The sequence below is a fragment of the Cygnus olor genome, chromosome Z (genome assembly GCF_009769625.2).
Source record: "Cygnus olor isolate bCygOlo1 chromosome Z, bCygOlo1.pri.v2, whole genome shotgun sequence".
Lineage (NCBI taxonomy): Eukaryota > Metazoa > Chordata > Aves > Anseriformes > Anatidae > Cygnus > Cygnus olor.
The window spans coordinates 440,059-466,981 of record NC_049198.1 but is presented as its reverse complement, the minus strand read 5'-3'; the positions used below and the strand labels follow the sequence as shown (position 1 = coordinate 466,981).

Sequence of the window (26,923 nt, the reverse complement as noted above, 5' to 3'; positions counted from 1 at the left end):
GTCCTTAGAAAAAGAACTTTGAAAAAACAGTATTTCTTCATTGCAACTGTTGCACTTGTTAAAGAGTTTGCATGCTCTATGTATTTGTCTGCCCTCTTCCTGCCTTCATCTATTTCAGAATAGAGGCGAAGAGGTTCATACGGGACTCTGCTCTCTACAATTCCAACAGTCCTCTGCTTTCGAGTTCAGTTCAACTTCTATGACTTTTGATTGAATAAACTGAAAAGAAAAACTTCCTATAGAGATGATTTGTTTTCTGTCACGCGTTAGAAGTTGTGGAAGAGGAGCTTACTTGTGTGAAAATTATCCCAATTCTTGAGGTCGTTGCATATGCCGTATAAGAAGTAGGTCTGGTTATAGTCACTGCTGCTTAATCTCTTCTCGTCTTTGTTCTCACGTACTGTATCGGGCGCACCAAGGAATGAAGCCTGTAGAACTTCAGGATCTCAGGAGCCTCCTTGGCCCTCTGAGATTGAAACCAGTGAGGCATTGTTTTAGCACATTCGCGTAAAAACAGTTTTCAGGTGTGAAGGAAGCGCTGCCTCCACATGAGATGACTTTCTTTAAAGTCTAGGTTTTTCTGTACTATCCAGTATCAGGGTACAGGATAAAACTAAGATTTGCCAAAATGATGCCGTGGTAAAGTACAGTTTGGGCCACGAGGTGAGCAACGAACATGGCTGCAGTACAATGGAGAAACAGCCTCTTGGTGCACAGTGTTTCAGAATGAGGCACGTGGGCAGCTGGCTTTCGTCTGATCTTTGTGTTCCTGGTGGGCTTGTTGCCCTGCAGAGATCTCCCTTGGGGGTGTCTTTCCCCCCCGTACTTGAATGTCCTGTTAGTGACGTTCATCCACGTGTGTTGCAGCCCCGTCCCTGAGACGAGGCTATGAAGGCTTCAGAAGGAGGGTGTTATTGCGCTGGTTACTAATTAACAATTTATTACCGAGGAAAAAAGACTCAGTGTTTTTCCCCGCTTGACTCAATGACATAGCGGAGTTCGGTGGTGCATTTCTCCATGTTGCACTCTAAGCAAGCCGGACGGTTTTGAAATAAGCGCGATGACGAGTTGCTGGGGGAAGCGTCCGCGTCCTAGAAGACTGTAATTAGATCTAAGGTAATGTTTCCTGATGTATGCTACAACTGTCTGAGGATGCTCCTGCTGCTCACCCTGCTTCAGCGCTGCAGTTGTGCAGCTGGAGCTTTCTCGAGCTCAGGCTGTCAGCAGCGGGCCCCTGGAGGGGCAGGAGCGTGCCGAGTGGCTTCGAGCTGTATCGCCTCGCGGGGCGGCGCCCAGCCCTGGAGGGCAGCAGCAGGAGCAGCAGCTCGGTGCTGCTGGGATGGCCGCGGTGAGGTTGGATGGCGCCGGGCATTGCCGAGGCCCGGGGAAAGCGGCGTGCGGGCGGCAGCGGAGCGTTGTCCGGGGCTGCCGAACCCCAGCGCGAAGCTGGGAGGTGAGCGAGCAGCACCGGGGCTTCCCCTGCCCCGTGTGGCATCGTCCAGCTCCCCCAGCTCAGGCTCAGAGCATGGCCGCCATGGAGCGGGATCAGCGGGAGCTCCCGAGGCACGCTTTTAGTTAGCAGTGCTGTGGGTTCTCTGTGCGCCTCTGGGCTCCGCAGTGCGAAAGGGCTGTTAAGGTCCTGGAAAGCACCCGGAGGAGGGCGACAAGGCTGGCAGCAGGGCTGGGAGGCACGCCTGAGGAGAGGCACAAGTCCCCTGGGCTGTCCGGGCTGGAGAGGAGGGCGCCCTGAGGTGACCCCGAGGAGGGAAGCGCGGAGGCAGGCACCGGCCTCTGCTCCCTGGGAACCGGTGGCGGGACACACGGGAATGGCCCCGAGCCGCGCCGGGGGAGGTTCGGGCTGGGCGTTAGGAAAATTTCCTTACCGTGAGGGGGTCAGACACTGGCACAGGCTTCCCAGCGAGGTGCTTGATGCCCCGAGGCTGTCAGTGTTTGAGGCAATCGGGCAGTGCCCTCGTGAACACGCTGTAGTGTTTGGTTAGCCCTGAAGTGCTCAGGCAGCCGGACTGGGTGATCTGCGCAGCTCCCTTCCAACAGAACCGTTCTGTCTGGGAACACAGACCTCTTAAAAATGGAGGCCTGTTGTTTCTGCTCTGAATATTCTGGTTATGTAAAAGCATAACTTTTTCATCGGAGTGAGGAAGGACCTCTTTTGGTCGCAGCAGAGGCGCAGCACCTAAGCAATAAGCGATTCAGAATGTAACTTTTTTTTTTATTGACTTTGTAAATGGAAAAAACTCCTGAATTGGTTTTATAGATTCTAAGTGCATTGGCTTCCCAGAGATAGCATGTGAAACTTCAAATGATGATTAAAAAGTCCAGATGAGGTAGCATTTCATAATTGAAAGGCCTTGCATGTGTACTCGCGTGGCATAACAACAAAATTAATAGGTTGTGGTTCTCCTTGGTAGGTCAATAGATTTGGGATTTTTATAAAAGCTTGCATTTTAAGCTTGCTTCTAAGGAGTTTTCAGCGTATTTTGGCCATTATTACTGATGCTAAGTACATTCCTAGCTTTAATAACGTTAGATTAATGTACGGATGTTCAAGGTGGTTTGTGCTCAGATGAGGGTCTGGGGGTGCAGAGCAATCTTAGCGCGCGCGGTCAGGCCTCCACGCCGCACCTCACGGCACCGTGCCGGCGTCCTGCGGGCGGCTGGGCCGCGCTCCTGAGCCCTGGTGGCGGGGAGGGCCGAGAAGCTCCTGGGTGCCCTCGTTTTCCAGCCTGGCGCCGGGGGCCGGCCGTTGGAGGGCACTGTGTAGTGCTAAATGTACAGCCGGTGTCGCCATAGGCTTCTGCCATTTTCCCGGGGAGCAAACAGGGGCCGGGAGCCCCGCGGCTGTGGAGGCTCTCGCCGGACAGCGGGAGGCCTTTCTGCTGCAGCCGTCGTCTCAGTCGTACAGGCACAGCTTTTCTGGGAGCTGTCTGGTGAATATCTAATAGGATTCCTTTCCGTTTTGAAAACACAACCAGGCGTAATGCGAGTGCCAAGTGAACTTAGCTGTCAGTAGGGACGAAATCGAATATTTTAGGATGTTACGGGCTGAAAGAGTGCACCGCTGCAGCCTCTAGGTTGTGGTTGCATCTTCAGATGATGGGAGGTTCAATGGCTGTAATACTTATCCTTTCTAAGCCAAACACAGCTTGTTATGCGAGGCAGACCATCTCCACAGGTGCTGTGTGATCCCGGAGGCCGTGTCAGAGACTGTGGGACTTGGCGCTATTATCTTTATTCATCCGCACTTGCGGGTAATGCTGCGTGAAGCCGAATGCAGTGTCTGCCATGGGGGCTACGTGAAGCAGCTGTGCACTAGTGCTGCAAGAGCTACGGTAGGTGCAGCCTCGTTGGTAGCTAACTAGCAGGGTTAAATATGATTTCGGCTGAGTCAGCCTGAACCGACAGCCTTTTTTAGTCCTAGGAGATTATATGGGGCCAAGACCTCTTGCCTAATTAAACTCTGTGGCATATGAACTGGGGCTTTTCTGGAAGCTGGAAATCTCTAGGCCTTTTAGTAACAGTGAGGGTTGGATTATTGCTAACAGCTTAGGTCAATAAAAAGTCAGATGCAATATCAGTGCAGCAGTGTCTTGATTTAGTCAGTTTTGTAAATGCTGGTGTCAGTGAGCAGAGAAAATCTCACTAATTTTCCTGAATGCCTTCATCTTTCACATTCTTTGGTACTTCCCCTTAAAACGCTCATTTTAATTGTGTTGAATAAGAGGGGTTTTCCTTAGCAGTAAAAGAAATGGTACTAGGCAGCTCCATCCCTTTTTAAAAGAAATTAAGAGTAATCTTGTGCACGCTCTGATTTTCAGTTAAGCTCGGTAAGCATGTGAATGGCAGGCTGAATGACTTCGCCGTGCGCACCAGGAGAAAGGAATGCAGTTCTACTGCTGGTGCGCTCGGCTCGGCTCAGCTCAGCATTTGAGCTGCTGCCATTTCATTATTAAAATCTGCACGGGGTTTTGCCTTCAGCTGGGTTTAGATCTGCAGCTTTCAGAAGTACTTAACCCGCTGTCATGCCAACTTTTTCCAGCATGGGGTTCTTAAAAATAACTGCTGAGCTCCAAATGCTGGAGCGCTCTCTTCTCCCAGTCCCCTGTCTTTTCCCCTCCCAAAAAGAAGGAAGAACACCTTATGAAAGAGATCGTTTTTGCACAAAAGATCAGTGATTTTCTAGTAATTGATTATAAAATAAGAGATGTGGTTAAATTGCACAGGCCTTAAATCCAACTGCAGTTAAAATAGTTTAAAAAACAATCCACAAACTTGATTCTTTAAATGTATTTTAAAAATCTCTCTGCGTCTTCCAGATGATGTCTTGACTGGGCAACAAACTGTATATTTGTAATTGTGCATTTTTTTTTCCTCCCTCCTTTCCTTTAACTTAAATTCCTGTGCGCTGGCAGGATGTAGATATTTGTCAGAATCCTGACTTCCAGGAATTAACAACCTTGCATAATCAGAAGAAATATCTACAATTCTGAGAACGCTGGCAGGAATAACTCCACGAATGAGTTGTGCTTAGCTATTACGCTATAGTACCTTATTTTTGTGCCTAACTGCTTGGCTTAGGGTTGTTGTATTGGTGTCATGCCAACTCAGGATAGGTTTTCTTTTTCTAATACTGTTTATCCACTGCAGAATAACAGAACTGTGCAGAATGGTGCACAACCACGCTGTCATCTCTCCTTTGGTGGTTTCCAGTTTTGAATAATCCTGGCTTGAGGCTGGAAGTACAGTAATATAATTCGTGCTTTAATGTGCTTGGGTTTAATTGAAAATAGTTCAAAGTCTTACTCTTTCTAAGCATCTTTGTGTGGACTATTATACTGCATACGTCTGTGGTAACTGCCTTAGCTGGGGGCAGCTCAGGGTCTGGCCTCTGCCCAGGGACACCAGGCCTGAGATCCTGGGAACGCTGCTTCGGAGGCCTTGGTGCCCGTGTGCACGTAAGGCGGTCGTTGCAGTTCACGTGGCGCTGCTCTGTTCTGTTCCCCTACCCGTGTGGGGGGAGGACTGTGGTGGTGGTGAAGCTTTTCAGAGGGAGAAGCGGCATTTTACCTTCCAGTGATGAGGTGATCTGGAAGATAAACAGCAGGGAGGAAGGTTTCTGGGGTACGTTCAGGGGAGGAGAGCCAAAGGATTTGTTTCTGTGCTCTGCTTGCAGTTCTCCTCCTCTGTCTATTTATCTGGTTCCTCTGCTGTCAGCTTTTGGAATAAAAATGTTTAACTTTCTCATCATTAAGAAATCAGAATGGGGACATTTCTTCCCATTCTCCCTATTCTTTTCTGCTGAACGCTAGCCAGGCTGTATTTCTTTCTTGGCTTTGGTGTGTCTATGGGAAATTTAGCATTGTTTCTTCTGTTAAACAGAAGTAGAGACACTTCACTCAAACTTTTTGTCTATTTGAACAATTGCCATCTTTTTCCCCAAAATTTCGTGACCAATAAAAAAAAAGCTGCATGAAGATGAATAAAGCTGACTTCCCTCTATAAATGGATGGCCCCGCTTTCTTGGTTTTGAACCCAGAGACACAGATCCTGTGTCCGAAAGGTCCTAGAGCCCTAAGTCCCTGGAAGCCAGGAGGTTTCCTGCTTGGTGGCAGGGAGGTGACCAGGTGATCCCAACACGCTGTGTGCCAAGTGGAAGAAGATGGTGTCCTCAGGGTTTAGCATGGAAGGGAAGCGTCGGGTTTTGCCATGGGAAGGAAGAGGCCAGGCTGAGGGCACCCATGATGGACAAGCCCAGGTACCTGGAAATGAAGCTGGCTTCCAGCTGAAGAGGTTCTGATCTGGTTCTTTCTTTTCTTAATCAACAAATTGGTCTGGGGAAAATGCAGGAGTGCAATAGATCAGTTTATTCTGTAGTTAGGTGAGCACCAGGTCTGACAGAAGGGAAGATGCAGGGCAGCGGTGGCCAGCAGGAGAAAGGTGATGATGGTGTGAGAAGCTTGGTCTTGCTGTGGGTCTCTGTGCTTCTCCAGGGCGCCAGCTTGAACTTTGCTATGCCCAGGACGTGTCTGCTTTGGGGAAGGCCAGCTCATCTTCTCCAATTTGACTGTTACCTTTTGGGGACTTCTAATCTGTTGCTGCATGCGGTTTGAACAAGACATTTAAATTGATTGTGCTCCTTACATCAGGGTCAGTTCAACAGCTCCCAAATGGATGCAGTTTTTTAGCTCAGTTTATTAAAAATGAACTGAAGCCTGGACTTGTTGGGTCGGTGCAATGCACTGAGCCGCATGCCGTGACTCCCCCATCAGCTCTGCGTTCCCGCTGCTGGGGGAGCTGGGCTGGGGACTCAGCGGATGTTCGTCTTCCTGCCACTTGCGGGTCATTGAGCGTTGTTGGTGGCTGAGTGCTTTGCACCACCTTCGTTTAGCAGTTGGAGTTGGCTGGTGGTGTTAGGCAATGGCGTATGGAGCAGCTGGTAGGAACCTGCTGGATTTCCACTGCTGAGAGGGAGGCCCTGCTTTCTTGTTTTTGCCTCAGGCCCTTCCATGATCCAATACAAATGGCTAACTTGCAGTCAGCTCCCCATCTCTCTGCTGGGCTGGCGACCTGCAGTGGCTGCCAGAGACGACGAGAGAGGTATGTGGTGGGGTTGGGGTGGAGGGTGTGTCTGAAGAGGTAGGGGAGGGCAAGACATCTGCGGTTTGGTGGCTGAGAGGTACCAAGTTGGCTCTCTGGGTCTCACGAATCCAGGGCTTTGGCTAGAATCACGGCTGTGAAGTCTGCGGTACGTTTGTTTAAAGACGTCTCAACTGGTGCCTTCTGGAAGTGTTAATGGACAAGCCACTTAGCAAAGTTTTTCTCCACTTAGCAAACAAGTGGAGAAAATAAGGGTTTCTTGAGTTTGCCTGTTACGATGTTTGTGGTGATGGGAGTGGTGGGAGGAATGGAAAGGATGGGTGCCTTTTCTTTCCAGTGTCTCTAGAAAAAAGTTAACTTCTTGAAGTCAAGTAGGAAATAACAGACGCGATGCTGAAAGTTCACGTGGAAGTTCAGCCAGGAGGATGGGTGAATAATCCCTGCTCCTGCAGCTTTGGCCCCAGGAGGCACTTCTTGTTCCTGTTTCTTGTGTGAAGGAGCTTTGTGGTTTCATTCTGCCTTGCAGGGTAGGTTGGTCTGAACAACATCGTGACGCACCTGTGTCCTGATGGTATCCGTAGTGGTGATTCACCTGTAGTCCCTGAGCAGAGGCTTAAGAGAGAACCCCAGAAAGCAGCATGCGTCGTTTCCCGTGTTCTCCATTAGTAATCCTTCCCTACCTCTGAACCTCCTGGTCTCACGCAGCAGGAGGACTTTCATCTAATGTATTGTCATTTCCTTCGCTAGGTCTTGTACAGGCTTTTGCCCACAGTTGTGATACTAATCCTCTTCTAACAGTAATGGTTGGTAAGAGGCTTGGTATGAAACAAACCCGGTTATTATTAGGGCATTAGCAGGCTGAGAATACCACAGGTGTTTCTCTCATTAACGAGCTTCCTTCTGGTCCTGCCTGTAACCTGCTGTTAGCTAAAAGTAGGCTTTTCTGTGCTGTGTCATTGTAGCCTCACTGATGAGTAAGAGCTGCAGCACACACTTCGTGCAGCATTTTTTTCACCTTGCCAAAGAAATGTTCTGTATTTTACCTGCCACTTATGTCTTTATGCATCTGTTCCTCCGTTCGTGGCACAGTTCAGCACTGGAGCAGAGAGGTTGGAAGATCTCTAGAGCTCTTCTAGATCCAACAGGACAAAGTCCCAGGACAGCTGGTCTGAAATCAGTGTTGACCCTGCTTTGAACAGGAGCTTTGACTAGAGACGTCCAGTCCAAATTATTTGGTAACTGAAGTCTCCAGAGCTGCTGAAGTAGCAGGCCCCCAGTTCCTCAGAGTACAATTTTTCCCCTTTTTGGAGTTTACTGTATTTTGGAAGCCTGTTGTGTGCCTCACTTCGTTTATTCCACAGATTAGGAGACAGCCTTGTATTGGGTAACCAAACCTTTTACAAAGGGCATTATCCTGATAGTGCTGCCTATTCCTTCTTTTATCTCGGAGATACCTTCTTGTCCTGTGATCTAATTAGCATGTTGAAGAAACTCATACGTTTTTCTCCCCCGGTTTGAGGATGTGACTTAACTGATGCCTAATTCAGCATAAGGCTAGGCTGCAGCCACAAGGGTGTTGGCTCTGCCTCTCTTGGATGTGGAGAAGGGGGAGAGGTGGGTGCAGCGAGTACCACCCAGCGACTGCTTGTCCTGGGGGGCACCCCATTCGAGCCCTGTTTCCCTGTTTTCTGGGGGGTGTGTGTGCACCCTGCAGTAGTACCAGCTGGCATGTGAAGCGGAGCTGTAAAGTTTTGATTTTGTCTTACTAGTTTCTGTTGTGGCTTGAAAGACGAGGTTTGAGCAGGTTGCAGATAAGCGGTTACTAACCGCGTGTTAATTACCTAGGAAGCCATTTGTCACCCTATGCATGCATACTCTTAATGCGAGATCCTGGGAGAGCCCCTCTTGGAAGCTGTCAAAGCCGTGGGTCTTTCTTAACTAACTGTTAATGAGCAGCCTCAAAATCCTCAGAATTAAAAAGCAAAATGTGTAGTTAATATTTTTTCATGTTTTGTGGAGCTCTTCCCATATCCTTTGACTACATGTGGAAGAAATTCACTTTTTCTTTAGAGCATGTCCAGAATGTGTGTTGGAACTGGTTCATCTTTTTAAGGCTTTTGGTCGTGATTTCAAATCATTGCATTTTGATTGATTAACATTCCTATTGAAAAAGGAAATGCCCCTACACTTATTTAAATTGATTTAGCAAAAACTTGTATTGTTCTCTCATCCTGCTGACCGTGTAAATTTGCCTTTAATCTGCTGTGTTCCTGCCATGTAGTCTGATTTTTTTTTTAAGCCTGGCCTGTTCAGTTCTGAACCGCTTGTAGCTGTGTTCATTTTGCTGCGTTTAATTCTAGTGAGGGTTTATTAGACGTAATTCGGCATACGTAACCGGTGTGAGCATGTTCCCTGCCTCGCAGCTACCCGCGAAGTGACTCAACGGCTGGGTGCTGCGTGTTCTTGCTTGTCTGTACCCTACAAGTGACAAAGGTTTTGTTTTGGATGCCTAAAACTTGCACAAGAGGCTGAGCCGCTAGCCCATGCAGGAAACCTAATGTGAAGGGGAGTCTGAGAGCTGCAGTCTGCAATGGGTGTCACTACACATTGTGATCACTTTTATTTTTAAGTATTTTACGATGTATACTTCAAAGACCAAAATTACAGCATTTGGAAAATGAAATCAAGGTCCTCAAACTTGTGCAACTCTAAGCTAAAATACATATGCTGATGGCGTTCGATAACACAGGAATGCGTTACAAAGGCCCTGTGTGTCACTGTTGGCGTTGCTGTGGAAACCTGAATTTTAGCACCGGCTGGTTTCAGTGTTTAACGCTCAGCATCCTGATGTTTATCGAAGAGCTGAGACGCTGCTGGGGCTGGAGGGTGAGTCCAGGCTGGCCGTCACACCGCTGGCCCCACGGCCTGGACCCGGCGTCGCACCCGCGCTGGATGTCTGGCCTGAGGTAACTCCCGCTGAGGGTCAGATGTTCTCCAGGTATGTCCTGGGGTTAGTTTTGCTTTCCAGGGTGCCCTCTGTTAACTTAATTCCCCTGGGTTGTTGAGGAATTGGACGGGGCCTGGAACCACCACTGGGTGCTGCCTCCTGAGGATCGGGCCCTCCCTCCTCTCGGCCGTGCCCTGTCCACGGGGCTGCACCTGAGAGCCGAGCTGGCGAGACCTGGTGCTTCCCTCGTGGGAGCCTTCCTGAGACAGCAGTGCGATTATCTTCAGTGGTAAGGACGGATTGTTTGGGGAAGTGATTTTATTATGAACTGGTCTTGTGAACCTTTTGTTCTCCTCCCTGTAGCCTGGATATCTCTGAAAATCCGGGTCCTTTTTGTGGGAAAAGCCTTCTCCAGTTCTTATCTGGACTTCCTGAATTTTTCTTGCTTTGACATTCACATAAGTCATGTGCTCGCCTAGCAACAGCTTTTTTTTTTTTTTTGAGATGCTTTCTGTTTTTTTCTTGCTGGATGTCATGATCTCGTCCTTGTTTTCTGGCAGCTGCCTGTTAAATCATTCACGTTCCTGGGATCAGCTCAGCATGCCGTGTTCCTCACTTCTTCTAGGACTAGAATTTGCTTGGAGGCTGCAGAAACGGCTGACTCCTCTCCGTTTCGTGGGAAGCAGAAGTTGCTGTGATTCAGCAAGGAACTGTGTAAATGAAAACAGTGCTTTACACCTGATGATTAATGATCTCTCACCTTAACTGTGCCCTCTCACTCCCTTTCTCACCAAGCCCTGTGAGATACTGTGTTGACACCCTGGTATGTGCGTGTGTTTGTTTTGGCAGATGTTTCGGGGTGAAGTTTTGGCTTTGGAGATGAAATTTCTCCTCTCTAATCTTCTCACACCTTTAGTTGTGTTGCTCTGTGCTGGATGTTAGATGCGTTTTTCTTAATGTCTCAGATGAATGGTTTGTAGCTGCAGTTCGGTGACCATGAGTCCTGCTGAAATGTGTGCTGTGGTGACAGGCAGGCTGGAGTGCTTCAGCAGGAGCATCGCTGGGGAAGCGGTGGTTCCTCTCTGGGCAGCACTTCTGGGATCCCATCTGTGTCCAGTTCGAGCCCCCCGTGCTCAGGGCAGATACTGACAAGGCAGAGCAAGTCCCATGGAGATCGGCAAGAAGGCTGGGGGAAGGAGCGCAGGGCATGCAGGAGGGGCTGCCCGGGTGGGCTCGCTCAGCCTGGGGAGGAGAAGGCCGAGGGGGTGTGACTGCTGCCCACCCTGCAGCCAGCTGGCAGCAGAGCAAGAGAACAGCAAGAGAAATTCCAGCTAAATAGAAGGACAGGCTTCCCGCGCCACCAGGTGGTTAAGGACTGGAGAGAGGCTTGGAGGGGCTGCAGAGCCTTCGGCACAGGAGATGGGCAAAGCTGGGCTGGAGACAGCCCTAAGCAACCTGTGTTGATGCTGCCTGGTTTAGAGCTGGGGTTTGGCTGAAAATATCAAGGTATCTCTTCTAAATTTTTTCTGATTGTAGCGATATCGATGTAGGAGCCATGGGTGCTAATATAATGCCCGTTTGTTTAGACTTCTTGCTAGATCATGGGTATTGAGGGTTTTATTGCTTGGTACTATTGCATTGATATACAAGGGCAATAAATCAGTGTGAATCCGCCAAGATTCTTAACTAAGAAATAATAAGCTAAAAAATGACTGTAGGGGGAAGTAAGGGTTTCTGTAAAGCAAAAGAATAAATGACAATTATATATTTAAGACAAACAAAGAACATCTCGTTATTAAGTGCTGAGTTATGATGGAAGACTTGAAGAGTCTTATCCGGCCTTTACTGTTAAGGTTTGGTGCATGCACATGAGGTCAGTTCTTGACTTCTGGTTTTCATGTCTGATCTCTGGTTGCAGCTTCTGCTCTTTCTATCTTAGACAAAGGCAGTATTCATCACCCTTTTCAGAAGAGGTTTAAGACCCTCTCCGCTGTTAAACTGGCTATTAATGTCACGTTAGCCTCCAGTCTTACGGAGCTTAAAGACTGGAACATGCTTACCGTTTTATTGACGCTAAAGAGATTACTGTTTTAGAAAAACGAAGAATTTTCCAGGAAAGACGTGGTCATTGGTAAGTGGGTGCAGGAAATGAGCTGCGGTATGTGATCGCCTTAGAAAAGCTTTTTTTCATTGAGAGATCTCCCCCTTCCTTCCCCTAATATTTCATAAATGTTTTAAATAGCTGAAAGGTGCATAAAAAGCAGGAAGTATAGGAAAGCACAGGATAGGGTACATTGTGGTTTTTTGTTTGTTTTTCAGTTTTCTGTCTTCACTTGTAGGTTTTGGGGAAGGCTTCATGAGGAAAGAATAGGATGGACATGGCACTATTTCTGAGAGCTAAAAATCTTGTGAGGAGATATTTCTGCATCCAGCAGCTGAAAATACTCATTCCGGTGTTCTCGTCTGGTAATAGTAGCTAATGAAGTGGTAGGCTTTGCATGCCAGTAAAACAGTTTTAAACTGAAAGAGGGCAGATTTAGCTTAGATGTCAGAAGGAAATCCCTCATTCAGAGGGTGGTGAGGCACTGCACAGGCTGCCCAGAGAAGCTGTGGGTGCCCCATCCCTGGAGGGGCTGTATGGGGCTCTGAGCAACCTGGGCTGGTGGGAGGTGTCCCTGCCCACGGCAGGGGTTGGAACGGGGCGGTCTGTAGGGTCCTTCCCAGCCCGAGCCATTCTGTGGTTCTAGGAAAAACAGAAAGCACGCACCCTTTTGCATTCAAGCAATGACTTGGGAAAGACTACCTGAGAGATTCTCCCATGTATTTCAGCCGATTTACGATTTAGTGAGAGTTCTTTTGGCCATGCTGCTGCTGGAATAGAGCTTGATCTAGTTGGAAAATCACTGGGCTGGCTAAAAAGCTGCCATGCGTCTTCATTAGAGATAATTAAAATGAAACGAGACAAGGTTGTTGCAAAAGGTTGCAGACTTAGTGATTAATGTTAATTTCTCACTCTTACTACCTTGCATCTTTGGCAGCCTGCCCACTGCGCCGTGCCTTTTCTGTGTTAGTCACCTTCCCATCCCGTGTTGGTTTCTTGCTTTGGGGGAGGAACCTGTACGTTTCCTCTCTAGCACTGTTCTCTCCAGCCTGCTGGTTCTGTCCTGCCCTGCAGCGTCACCCTGAGTTCAGCAGCTTGACTAGGTATCAAGAAGTCACTTTTTTTTTTTTTTTGCTATGAAAATGATTAGGAATAGAGAATAAATCTCTCTGAATGATCCCTGCTTCAAAGAGCTGTTGTTTGGCAGTCTGCCTCCCTAGGCCAGGGACTTTTAGGCTCCTCCTTGTAGCTTAGCTGAGTCTCCTTGATGAAGCCGGCCATGAGCTGTGCCGTGCAATCAGCCGTTCCCTGCCCAGGGCTGGGGCTGTTCCTGTTCTCTGCAGCATGTGTTGGAAAGTAAATCCAGATCCAGCAGAGATCGGGCAGTCGTGGGCACCAGGCTGGTACCTCGGGGTAGGAATTACCGCTGTGCACCTGCAAACCGCCGCTGGAGAGCGTGGCTCTGTTGTAGCTGTAACCTCCTCCTCCTCCCCACTTCCATGATGCAACAGTGGGGTAAAAACTGTAGATTTTTGGATAGGTGAAGCTTGCCTATTTACAAAACACTTGTTAGTTTGTGTTCAACAAACCTTTAAAACAAATTTCTTCTTCTTGCGTGTACAGTAAGAATGTGCACTACAGCTTTGTGCTGAGAAGCAGAAGTATAACGTTACAGCGGTGTCCTTTCAGATTGCAGTTGATTGATCTGATCTGACCCGACCCCTTCCCTTCCATGAGGTGTAGTGACCGTGCAAACCCCAGTCAGCTCAGTGAATTGAACTGACATAAAATTAATCTCTTCTATTGGGCTTGTCTGTGAAATCTGCCTGCTGGTCGGACTTGCTCTGTGGCTGTGCGGGTGACAGATCAGATGTAAGGACAACAGTGAGAATGCGTGGAGCCGTGAGCTCCCTTCCGACCCAACCCGCTCTGTGGTTGTGTGAAATGTTGGTGCTCTCTGCAGCTCATCCTTGTTGGCAGAGGAATACTTCTGTCAGTCTTGGCCTGCAGAAGGACAACATCAGCTGAATTTCTGCGTGATGCTTTGTGGGTTTTGAGCAAAAGCCAAGAATTTGAGAGAGTTCAGATACTTAATTGAATTTTCTTGGTCATGGCTTTTGAGTTGTACCTGATATTTATTGGATAACTTGCACGCAGAGGGAGAGGGTTTTCAAGTGAGCACCGGTGCTCTCACTGGAGCTCCCTGCAGAGCTTGGGAAGAAAGCAGAGCCCGGGCGGCTCCGGGGGCAGACCGCGGTGTGGCCGTGCAGCTCTCGGTCCTCCCCACTAAATGCTCTGTTTGCCCCTGCAAGAATGCTTTCGCTTTGGAGTTTTTGTTGTCCAGGCTGTATTTGGTGGGAAACAGGGAACCTGCCAGGATTTTATATTTATATATATATATATATATATATATAGCAATTCTGGGAGGCTTTTCCCTTTTTGCACCAAGCTTTCTGCTTGATAAATGAATCTCAGCACGGCAACCCTCATTTTTATTTTGTGTTTTGGTGATTTAATGGTCTGTCTGAGGTCCTAACAAACAAAATGGTTTACCCTGGTATTGCACACCAGCCACTGTCTGAACGCTTTTTTAAGAAATTCTTCTAGTTCCTTGTAGTGTTTCGTGATGGCACCTCTGACTGTATTTGAGCCGTACTCCTTTACTTTATTGATGGCTCTGGTTCTGATCTAGGGTGATGTGTGGTATTTTTGTGGGTAACTTGCACGTTCCTGGGTTTTGGGGTTCCTTTGAGCAACCACTTCAAGCTGCTTTTAGTTAGCTTTGAGCAAGTGCGGCAGTGCGGAGAGAAGAGCTAAAGGAGTCGTCTTGCTTTGTTCACCTCCTGGCACTGCTGGGGCTTGGCAGCTCCACTTGACTCTTCTTCTCCTGGTGTTGTAAGTTCCTCACCAGCAGTTGCATTTTCTGAAGCTGTTACCCAGTCTTGTGGGCAGGTTTTCCTATATTTAGTATGAGCAACTGCAATATAAAATGGCGTGTTGGCCAGTAACGTTGCGTAATGTGTCTAAGCCTATATATTGTTTTAAAACTCAACACAACTTGAAGCAGAAGCCTGTTAAAGGAGACAATTCTCTGTGCGGTTGGATTTTGGTATCTCTGCAGCAGTTCCTAGCTAGTTTCCTCCCTTTGCTTGGTGCAGCCACGGTAATTACAAAAGCAAACAAAAACCTGAAGCAAAAATGATTTTTTTTTTTTTGTAGATCTTGTTACTTCTGCAAGGGGATGTAACTTTATTTAACCTGTCTGAAGGAAACTGTCTTGGTGTTCTTCAGGCTGCTTCTGTTAATTTGTACTATCCTGAGTATCCTTCACCATTGTACGTAGTTCACTATAAAGTTAATTTGTTGTCTTGGAGGAAAAGATAAGACAAAAATCAGCCAGCAGGTCAGGGGAGGCGATCCTTCCCCTGCCCAGCGCCGCTGTGGCTGCACTTGGAAGCTGGGCCCACTTCTGGGCACCCCAGTACAGGAGACGTGGAGGTGGGGAGGGAGCCCAGCGTGGGGCTTGGGGCCGCCGGGATGCTGGAGGGCCTGGAGCCGTCAGCCTGCCGGAGGGGAGGCTCGGGGATCTCGTCCATGTCCGTAAATGCCTATGTTTCTACTGTTGTAGGGAAAGATGTTGTCTTATCCCGGGAGTATTTAAGGCCAGGTGAGAAGGGGCTTTGGGCAGCCTGGTCCGGTGGGAGGTGTCCCTGCCCATGAATCAGATGGGCTTTAAGGTCCCTTCCATCCCAAACCGTTCTGTGATGATGCTTCAGGACTAGACTCAAAATTAACCCGAAACTTTGATGTCTAAGATGATGAACTAAGATGTTAATAGCTATGCAAATGGCTTATATTTGTAATTACCGGCTGCTGAGTTAGGTATGGTTGATGAAACAAATGTAAAAGTCTGAATCTTGAATAGTTCATACCAATTGCTTAATTTTGGAACTTCATCTGGCTGTTGTGAAGGGATTACTGCTGCTACCTGCTTGTCACCTCTCTGTATTGCATTGCTAACGCCACAGAAAATGGGATGGAAGCTGTTCATGGGCTTTGTAACTTGGCTAAGAAATTTTGAATTGCTGTGCCCTCTGCTCCCTCCTTTTTCTGTTTCATCCAAGAACATGCATCTGTGTTTCTCTGGGACTGGGTCCTGCTCTGATATGATGAATGACTGACCTTATTACACATCTTCTGCAATACACTGATTTCAATGTGGCTTTTGTTCGGTGCGTTGAGCTACATTCTGCGTCCAGAATGCCTGGCAGAACACAAAGTCCACCCTTTGTTTGGGATAATGAGTGTTGAATATTTTAATGAGTGTTTCTTAGTCTAGTCAGTGTCAAGTACCATTTTAGGAACAAGTGACTGAGCTAACCTCTGAGCTTTGTCCAGCAACAATCCATTTATTTATAGGATTTCACAAACTCTTGCGGAGTTCCCTGTCAGCAAGTAATACAGTTAAAAATAAAAGAGAACCCCTCACCAAACCTTCCACCCTCAACACGTGTGCAGAAATTATTTATGGAAAACTAAAAATCGCTGTATCAAAGGAAAAAAAAATCATGTATCATTAAAAGGAAAAAAACAACCTGCCTTGCCAGTTAACAGCATTTCTGGTACAAATGCAGCTCCCAGCGCGTCCCACTGCCTCGGGACTGGGTGCGGTGTTCGCCTGTCTGCACGCCGAAAGTACGGCGTGGATCGAAATGCCGCTAACCCACACTAGCTGTCCTACAGACAGATACCTGCTGACACAGCTCAGCCGTTGGATAAATGAATCTTAAAAATAATAATAATAAAGTAAACTGGTTAAGTGTTTTACAAGCATTCTGCTACCAAGCAGAAATCCTGTATTTTTTACGAAAGCCCATTGGTTTCCTAGTGCTAGTATTACCAAAATTGGTTGCGACTGTGCGCATTAATTCAGGGGTACCTTTGGCATTTTTCAGCAGTGATCCTATGTCCTTTCAATTAGAAAGGTGGTAACTGCTTTTCTTTCTGTAAGGTAGCTTAAATTCACGTATGCATAGGAAATAACTTGTCCAGCTAAATCACTTAAATTTATTCTCCTGCACTGGTCATGTTTGTGCTAATACAGTTCTTGACTACAGCGGGTTTTGCACGTTATCATAATTCTGGTCCACGCCTCCAGCTGCTCACAAGGCATGCCGGGGGCATCCTGGGGAAGCTTCCTTGGAGAGCTTTGCTGTCCTTCCCGTCCGAGAGCCTGTGGCCGCTCGCTGCCAGCTTCCCAAGCCCAGCCCATTACACCTGCACTGATAACCGCACAGTTTTCTCATCTTCTAGGAGATGGCATAGTCTTTAACTGAGAGCTTTCTAGCCCTAGAGTATATCTTTGAATTGCAAATATCCTTTGCCATCATCAAAAGTTAAAAAATCCTTGTCAGAGGGCTGCTGTGTTTTTCCAAGTGAGTAGGAGAGGAGTGGGAGAGGTGGAAGAGCTACCAGGAGACAGCACCTCCTGCGCGATGAGCAGGGTGGATCGTGCACAGCATGGTTCATTGCGCAGCACGTTCCCAAATTCTCTCTTCCGTTCCCTGCTTCCTGGATACAACACTCGATCTGGTGGGTGAGTGGACAGTGCCTCCACGTTTGGAGTGGACATCACTCCAAATCCGATCGCTGTAGATCTTCAGTCAGAGTAAGTCTTCTGGGGAGAAGGTGCAATCCTGAGTGAACCGGTGCGCTGTCTGTGCGCCTGCACGCTGTATGTCTTTGTCTTTGCAGAGGCTGTGGAGAGCTTTGTTCTGATCTTCAGAGGGGTGAATTTTTTAGTCATGACTACGCGTGCAGTTACATCTGCCTTCGTAGGTACAGGTCGTAGTAGCAAAGGAGCTATAGAAGTGAGCAATTCGTCAGTTGGCAGCAGACCCTTCCTGCGATTTGGACCTCGGCTGGTTCTCGCTGCCAGATGAGATGCTCTTTTGGAGGCACCCTCCTTTTCCCCATCCTCCTAGGCTCTGGGTGCCAAGAAATGCATTTTTATAATGGCCTGAGGAGAAAGCTGGTGGTTAAAGCAGTCTCAGAAGGAGCACACGCGCTGCAGTGAAGATGACAAAGCAGACGGTTGAAGTTCTCCAGAGTGAGCTTTGCCCATGCCCCCAGTCACCGAGGAGCCGGCGGTGCACAGCTCCCCGCTTTCAGCCACACCTGCGTGCTGAACGGGAACAGCATCTCAGAGAATCGTTGAGGTTGGAAGAGACCTCCAAAATCGTCTGGTCCAACCATTCCCCTACCACCACCATCACCCACTAAGCCATGTCCCCAAGCACCACGTTCAACCTTTCCTTGAACACCCCCAGGGCCGGTGACTCCACCACCTCCCTGGGCAACCTGTTCCCATGCCTGACCGCTCTTTCTGAGAAGAAATGTCTCCTCGTTTCCAACCTGAACCTCCCCTGAAGGGTCCCCTGAAGGGATCTGTATGTGGATTTCAGTTTGCTGCTCCTCCCAAATGCAGCGTAAACATCTTGGAAGAATAAAACCAGGATACAAAAGCCTGTATGGTTAAAGCTTCTATAGTTAGAATGGATCCCTTCAGTGGATCCATCAGCTTGGTGTAGGTGCTGGCTTGGCTTCTGCTAATCTGGACAGAGACTGTAGAGAGTAATTCATCCCCCAAGCCTAGAAATGCCTGGGGAGCAGAGCTAACAGCTGCATTTGCTCTTAAGGACAAGGCGGAGGTACTGCTGGAGGATAAAACTTGATTTTTAAAACAAAAAACAACAGCAACAAAAAACTTCAAGAAGGAGAAGAGGGGCCAAAGGAACGAGCTGCTGGGTTGACTGACAGGAGTGCTCATTGAAATGTTAATGTGTTTGAAAGAGTTTCTTCACCAGAGAAGACTGGAAACTCTTACAGTAACATTAATTATTAACTTCAGTTGAGAGCTGGAAGATCTAATTTCTTTTCTTGCTGGATAATAGGATGATTCATGCAAGGAAACAAACTGTGTTAGAAAATGGAGTCTTTCTGTGAAAATTGGCATTCCTGCTCTCTGCTGTAAGCCGAAGTCTGCTTCAGTCGAGCTATTACAGTATTTCAAAAAAGTAACAGGGGAAGAGATCAGGCTGTGCTCAGACTTCGGGCTGTCGATGGACCCCGAGCCCTGGGAGACATCCTTGGCCTCTGTCTCTCTCTGTATTCCCCTGCCCTCAGCCACCTGCCCCCAGCGGACCCCCAGCCACAGCACCTCGCTCTACCCCCAGAAAGCCGAGGGGCAGAGTGGGAGGACGAGCAGCACCAGCACGATGAGCAGGTAGGTGATGGGGCTGTGACACAGCTGTACCAAATGCACTGGCCACTCAAGGGGCACGGGTACGTGCTGGTCACTGATCAGGTTCAGTCTGGGGGTGCTGAAGCTCGTGGTGTCGCTGCAGCAGCTCCCGGTCCTGCCACAGGCCTCGCAGAGAGCAGAAACGTCTGTGCTGGTCCACCTTGCTCGCTGCATGCGCGTGTTCGGCAGGGATCACAGCCAGTTCTTGCTGTTGCTGCACACCGTCTTGAAGCAATCTGTTTCAGTCCTCCTGTCTAGGACACTGTGGGCTGTTCCACAGACCCTCTGCAGGAGCTGCTGCCAGAATCAGCAGTGGCGAGAGCCCCGTGCTGGAGGCAAGGGGTGCCCGGGGACCGGCTGGGCAGCATCAGCACAGGTCCTTTGGGGCCGTCTCCAGCCCAGCTTTGCCCATCTCCTGTGCTGAAGGCTCTGCAACCCCGCCAAGCCTCTCTCCAGTCCTTAACCACCTGGTGGCGTGGGAAGCTTGTCCTTCTATTTAGCTGAAATTTCTCTGCTGTTAACTTGCAGCTTGCGGTGGTCACTCTGTGGCCTTCTGCTGCCCCCTCTGAGAAGGGTCCAGCTGCACTGTCCCTGTAGGTGGCTGCGGGGTGGGCAGCAGTCACACCCCCTTGGCCTTCTTCAGGCTGAGCGAGCCCACCGGGGCAGCCCCTCCTGGGTGCTCCTAGCTCCAGACCCCGCGCCTATCGGGCAGCCTCCGGTAGGGTCCTGCAGCCCAGTTCTGCGAGCAAGCTGGGAAGCGCAGGGGCTCCTTGCAGTTGATCACCTTCCCCACCTCCTTGCAGGATAAACCTCCGCCATCTTGTAGCCACGGCTGCCGCTGGCCTTGCCATCAGCTGGGGGCTCCTGGCCGTGGGGACGAGGTCCTGCGGAGAGCCTCCCCCGCAGGGCTGCCCGAGTGTGTGGAGGTGGTGTGCTGTGCATCACCTGCCGGCTGGCCTGCACAGGTGCCAGAGGCTCTTAGGCTGGTGAAATATGTTTCTGCTGAGGGCGGTGTGCCTGTCTGTTACAAGGTTTATTTTTAATTTACCGTTGTTTTGTTAATGTGTAAAGCTGACAGAACAATGCAGATCTGCTCACGGGGAATCAGCTGGTATTTCAGTAGTGATCAGACCTCCCAGAAATCATTGGGACCCCTTCTGATGTACATTTTAAGAAGGCTTTGAAGATTAAACTTAAAGTGCACAATAAGTTAGGGTCATCGTCGTGCAGAAGATGAAAGTAAGGTGTGTGCTTGGTAATCCGTTGATTTTTAAAGAGTCCTAAGTGTCGTCACCTGTGCATGACTGGAAAGGTGAGGCCTCACACCTGCCTTTTTTAATTACAGGGCAGACGAGGCAGCTTTCTCCCCTTCTCCTGCCCCTGGGGATGGGGCTCACACTCCTTAGATCTGGGGTGGGGGCATGGGATGGCCGTTGCATTTGTGAGTTGGCTTGAGCTCTTGGTGCAGGGCTCTCGAAATGTTGAGACCAGAAGCTTAAATCTGGTCTGTTTTTAATCTTTATAACAGCTTTTGCAAGAATGTGGAAGAAGACAGTTTAGTGCTGTGCAAAAACATTAAGAAGAAATACAAGAGGAAAACTTGATTAAGAAGGAGGATACAGAATAGAGGAAATCTTGTGAGTATTTTAGTCAGATTAGAAGCTAACGTTAATGTACTTGAAAAAGAAATTATTTGCCAGGGAAGGTTGTGGAAGCTGCTATTGCTGCTACCTAAGCGAACTTTGGTTTTCATTCTTATAGTGAAAGTAACCACATCACATCAGACATCTTCATGTCTGTTGTTTTGCTTTTGAGCAGAAGTTAGGGGGTGTTTATTTAAAAACAAAAACCACAATACTTTCACTGAGAGGTAAATCTTTGGGGTCATCTGTGGCTTTACTTTTTCAAGTTTTTGTTGTTGTTGCTTCTTCAGTGTTTTAAAAATATTTTAGATAGAAGGCTTTCTTAAGTAACGGTATTTGGAACCATTCCAGTGGATGCAGCCTGTAATGAATTATAAGAAACATTTTTGCAAACTACACCAAGATTTGATGAGCAAGACCTTAAAACAAATCCTGATAATATTATGTTAAACCAATGCACTTGGGACAAACCATATTTGACATGAAGGGCAGAATATTTGTTTTCCAACAGAAATACTTTAATAACCCCAGCAAGCTCATAATTATTTCTTATGTTTTTATATTGGTACAGTGACTGAATGGAAGTTGGATAACAGCTCTAAAATAAATGCAAATGCTTATCAGTTTGGTTTTTTTGGAATGTTATATACGCCTACATTAATTACCAGATTCCTGCTGATGTTCTTATCCCTCCTCCCTAGAAAATGAATCGTTGTCTTTCTATTGTGGTAGAATATACAGTAATTAGCATCATGTTCATTTATCCATGTAAATCTAGAGAATACCTGTTACGCTCCAGTCATCGAACAGCAAAGAAATTGGTGGAGCTCTGAGATGCATGAACCTAGCTTTCAATCAAATTCTAGGATTATAGCCTATATTTCATCCTTCTTACTTCTACCGCTTATCAGACTTGCTATGAACCAAGTTTCAAAGAAGGTCTTTTTGTAGTAAATGAATGCACTGAGCACTGAAATTGTAGAATAAGGTTTAGTGCCAGCAAAGTTCATTAATCTTTCCAAAACTGCTTTTAGAGTGTTTTGGATTTGTTAGCTGTATGTTGCTCTTTAACATTTTGACTTGTTTCTCTTCTGCAGCTCAAACCAGGATGAGTAAGATTACATCACGTTAGACCTAACTGAGTTTACCATCCTGTTTGTTAAGCAACAGTCTTCTATGGTATTGTTCTCTTAGTATTCCTAAAATCGCTACTGCATGATATGTTTGAATTACAAGAGATGTAATAATCCAGCGTTAATACTTTATAATCGGAAGGTGTAATTACTAACATTGCAATCATACTTGATTTTTGGTTTGAGCAGAAGAGAAAAATCAAACTTCTTCAAAACTTAGAGTTCTTTGTCTTTACTTTCTTTGATCACAATAGTTTTTTCCTTCCTCTTGATGTAAACCATGCGTGGAATCAGTCCAGCTGATGTATTTCATCTGCAGTATTTCTCTTGTGCATCTCTACAGAAGTCGTTTGAAAGCAATGCTTTTAATTTTTGCGTTCTGTTGAACCAAGATGAAATGTGTTGTCTGGTAAAGCAGCGTTAGATCTTCAGAACAACAGATCCTAAAAGTGACTTAATACCTGTACACAACTATTTTGAAAATGTACTTGATAAAATCTTTTTTGCGATTGAAGTGCTGCAGTAAAAAGGTGTCCTTTTAGGGATATTTAAGGTTTTGGCAATGTCACTGGTATTTTCTTGTCACTTAGTGTAGATTTTCTGTTATCAATGCTTTTCAGCAAAGCCTATTTAAGAAATTCCTTGTCCTGTTCCTCATCTGCCCTGCAGTTTGTAGTCTGCATGAAACAGACAGTCCTGTGGCAGCTTTGGTCTGTGGGCACATACAGTTAAATAGATCACTGACGTTATCTCTGTTAGAAATAAGCCTCCAATTACAGTTTATTGTTGGAATTACATTTTTATTGAATCATGTCCTGTCATTAAACAATGCAGCAGCAATAAAGCTGACTGTTTATGGTCTAAAATCTTTAAATATCTAACAAGCATATAGATTGTGGTTACACAAACATGCTTGCATGATCAGTCGGCAACCAGTTGGGCTACTGGAATGAAGTACATCTAAACCTCCCCCATTTGGTACGGGATCTTCTCTTGTGCACTTTGTATGCATAGCCAGCCTTTTGAACATGGTAGGCTTCAGAGATTTGTGCCTTTAAAAACCTAAACTGACCAACACCACGCTTCTCAATGTGTGTTTTCTGTGCCTAAACTAAGACAGCAGTGTTTGTTACCTAGAACCACTTCCTTAGCTTTTCACCGTGGAAGTGTGAGTGTTAATCTGGGTCATGATGATGATCAACGCTGGCTTTTTTTAATTACAGCTGGCAATGCCCTCAGTATTTAAAGAAAGAAGATATCAGAATTTTGATAAAACTTGCTTTAAACAAATGTTTTTTAGATTATGCTGTATACGTAGGAAGCAGTTGCCACTCTGAAACGAATACCATGATGTTTTTGGAGCACGTGTGAGGACAGCACGTGCGTGGAGCGGGAGGGTCTCCTCCCTGGGGAGCGGAGCGGGAGGAGGGCCTGGTGCTTTCCCTCCTGCTGCTCTGTGGGATGGCAGCCGGCCAGTTACATCCCCAGCGTGCAGCTAGAGGCTGGTCACTTGCCCGGTGTTTGGGGAGCTGCTAAGAATTATTTTCGTGCTATCATAGGAAACAATAAAAGCTGTAAAGGTGCCTTTTGAAGTGTGTGAAATGGCAGGAATAAAAGACAGGCCGATAACGAGCATGGCCCCAGCTTCTTAAGGTGTTACCTCAGCTCAGAGCGGTCCGTTGGGGGCAGCGGCACTGAGGCTACCGCAGGCCGGCAACCAGCAGAGTGCCCCAGGGCCCAGTCCCGGGCCCAGTCCCATCCAGTGCCACCACTAACCGCCTGGACGGTGGGGCAGAGCAAGCCCTCAGTAAATTCGTGGGTGGCATGAGAGTGGGGGCTAGGCTTGTTTTTTAAGACAGCAGTTGATTAGAGAATGCTTCCTCGAGGTCGTGGTGGACTTCCTAAAAAACCTTCCTTCAGCTTTGTGTGTGGAGCTGTTGCTTTCCTCCAGAGCCTACCCCTGTGACTGCCCGTGTGAAGTTGGATCAAAATGTCTTAATGATGGTTACCAAGTAGAAGTATAAAATGATTATCGTGGAAGAACAGTTCTGAAGCCATCTCAGTGCCACTGCATGTTAGCCGACATTGGTTTGCATCTGTCAGCAACTTCTTACTGCAAGGTGTTAACTGGAGGTCAGGGCTGTTCTTCATTGCTGGGTGGAATTGTTGGATGTTCGTCAGCGGCTTGGATTTTTGGTGTTCCTCTTTTGACTAATAAGTTTTGGAGTACTACTCTCCTCTGTATGCTAGAAAGTAATAGATCTGTCTGGACATTGACCCAAGGATAATGAATATCTGAAATTAAAGCAGCTGGCTTTGTTTTACTCTCCATGGTTGGCAAAGCTTTTATGAGTGTCAGGGCCAGTGTAATGTAATCATCCTACTTGTAAAAAGCACCATTCCTTTATTTTATGGTAGTTCATGCTTAAAGGGCTATTTTTGCATGCCAGAAATAGATGTTTGTTGAATAAAAGCTTAAAGTTTTTAAAGAATCAGCTGAATTTCTGTATCCCCCAAGGAAAACCACCACCACCAAAAACCAGCAATAAAGCCTTACTGACAGATTTTACTGTAGGAAATCACTGTTTATACTTGCAGTAAATACTCTATTTGGGGGCAGAACATGTTGGTGCTGATATCTGATGCAAGATTTTTTTACTTTTTTCCCCTCTTAAAACTGAAGTCCATTTAGGGGAGTCACTTTCGGGTCACCAACTTCTGCAAATGTCCTGCGAACTCCTAGTCGCAGCTTTGTACGTGGTTTTTAATAGCGACATGTCACAACTGCTTTTTATGTTTCTTTGCTACCACCAACAATTAAATAGGTCTCTTGGCTTGTCCAGAGAAAAGCAGATGGAGGCTTCTTTCAGGAGGAGAAATTCCTGTACTGAAAATCCTCCATATACAGATGATTCAGTAAACGTCCCCTCCTTTCTCCTACCGCGCTGCTTTTTTAACTTCCTCGCGGGTGCCCGTTACAAAACGATGCCATTTCAGCAGAGGTGAGTGGTGGCTGTGCTTTCTGCGCAGAGGTTGCTGCTGCCAGCTTCTCGGGGTAGCCCCGTTTGTGCAGCTGGAGCGGTAAGGGTGAGCGTGGAGCTGGGTGCAGGAGGTGTGCAGACTGAGGAGCTGGGCGGGTGAATCGCAGGTAGCAGCGGGCCCCAACACCGTCAGGAGCTGGGGAGGGAGGGAGGCAGCGAGGAATTGGCACCCCTTGGGCCGAGGCTGTCCGAGGGAGGCCAGTCAGCCTGGCTGCCCAGCCTGGCTCCTCTGGGTGCTCCCTGAGCTGGGGAGGGGAGGCAGCAGCCTCTGCTGGCATTAAAAACCGGGAAGAAAGCTGTTGGATAAGAATCATCTCGCTTTGCTGGCACAGCTGGGCTTAGAAGACATCTGCACAGCCTGCGTGAGCCTGCTGGAGAGTTTGCTGAATTACCTGGTGCGGAAAACACTGTGTTGGTTAGAGGAATTCCTCTAGTGAGTGATATAAATAGATCTAAGTGTTAAGTAAGGAAAATCAGGTCTCGTACTGCAGTGCAGCAAGGCCATTCATTTCAAGTTCTGCATTCACGTAGGCATTGCCAAAGACTACAGGTGACCCAGTTCAACGTGCTTGCTGAAAATGCTGGAGTGTATCTGGCTGCATGGAGTTCAACTGATTTTTATAAAAATGGATCACCTGGAGCTTGTGGTTTCTTGGTTTGTTTGTTTTTGTTTTTTTTTTTAATGTGGTAAAATACCCTGCAAGCAGATTTTCATAAGCTCAGTCCTCTGTGGTTTAAGCCTGCCTGTGTGGTTGCTGTCAGAGCATTAGGCTGGGAGTTTTGAGTTCTGTTTGCTAACTCTGTCACTGATACACTTTGATCTGAATACCTTGCTCCCGACGTGTGTATTTTTAACTTGCTCAGTTCAGTTTCATCAGTTGTTTTGTCCATGTATAAGGGCAGTACAGTGATACTTCCCTGTTAAGACCAACTCATGCCTTCCTGAAAATTTGCCTGGTGTTTTTTCCCTAGCTGTATCAGTCTAACCAAGGAACATGGGAATATATTTTGCCTCTGAGAGTCCTAAGGCCTAAGAGTAATGCTCTAATTGTTATTGTGAAACATCTAATGTTTTTCTGTTGCGTAAGCATTAAGGTCCCCACAGTTCCACAAGCTCTGCTGTTCTCATCCTGCCTACTGGTGTTGGCTTCATCAGCTGGCCTGCTGGTCCTGGGCCTCGACAAGATATTCAGTAAAGCCTAGTTCAGTAACTTTGTAGTGCTCTGGGATATTCAGGGCCTTTTAAGCGTAGCCTGACACAGTCTGCGGTTACACTGCACAAACTTGGCTTTGTGCAAGCTTTCCCCAAGCTTAACGCCCCTTCCTTCCTGCCGGCCCTTTGGGCTCATCGCGCAGCAGTGCAGGGAGGTGACTAAAGCGCACCTTGTTCTGGTCTTGGAAAGAGCCCCTAAGCTCGGGGCTTTGTCGTGTGAGGACAAGAAGGCAGCTGCTGCTCAGCAGTACAGTCCTGCTTTCTGCAGGACAGGAGCTTGTCTCGGGCTTTACTGCCTGCTGCATGGGCGGTCCTCCCCTCAGCCTGGTGGCTTCCTCTGGAGAATCCCAGTCGCACAGCGTTCCTTCCTCTGAAAGCTTCTGTTCAATCCCTCCGATTTCAAGATCTGCCATCGACAAAATATGTTGATCTGTTTTTAAATGTGTTGCCTCGTGCAATGTGTGTTAAGAATTCTGCAGGGAAGAAAAGGCAGGATTGCCTTTTCGGGCAATCGGCTGTAATGTGGGTTGGTTTAATCCACCAACAAATCAAAGTAAAAATCAGCATGGCTCTCCTGTGATCTAATTTGTCTTCCACATATTCAGTTGCTGAAAGATTTAGGATTTTCCTAACACTGTTAGTTTGGCTAAAGAAAATATTCCTTTCTTTTTTTTTTTAAAGTAGGTGAAAAATATTCTATTTTGTTTTGAAACTGCAAGTCCTAGTTGACTTTTCACAATAATACGGAGAATTAAAGAGCAGTGTGTTTGGGTATTTGTATATTTTTGTTATGTCCAGCACAGCAGGGGCTTTGTGTGAGTTGTTTTTTATTATTATTCAGATTAACAAAAGGGCCAAGAGTTTAAAAACAAGTTAAAGATTTGTTGTCTTTTCCATTCTGTTATATTTTGCAACCCTTTAAGTGCA

General features: G+C 47.2%; 1 protein-coding gene across 6 annotated transcripts in view; it reads left to right on the top strand.

Moving 5' to 3' along the window:
- Window positions 1–26,923, top strand: part of NEDD4L (NEDD4 like E3 ubiquitin protein ligase) — a 154,059-nt gene that overhangs the window by 3,374 nt on the left and 123,762 nt on the right. The window contains exons 1-2 of one of the 6 annotated variants that reach the window (XM_040539976.1): window positions 20,350–20,407; window positions 20,495–20,603. The exons of 3 other annotated variants lie outside the window; for them this stretch is intronic. The gene's annotated coding sequence lies outside the window, so the exon portion shown is untranslated. Of the gene's footprint in view, window positions 1–9,455; window positions 9,582–20,349; window positions 20,408–20,494; window positions 20,604–26,923 lie in introns of those variants that run through there. 2 more of the 6 variants (XM_040539978.1, XM_040539979.1) reach the window with 2 other exon arrangements.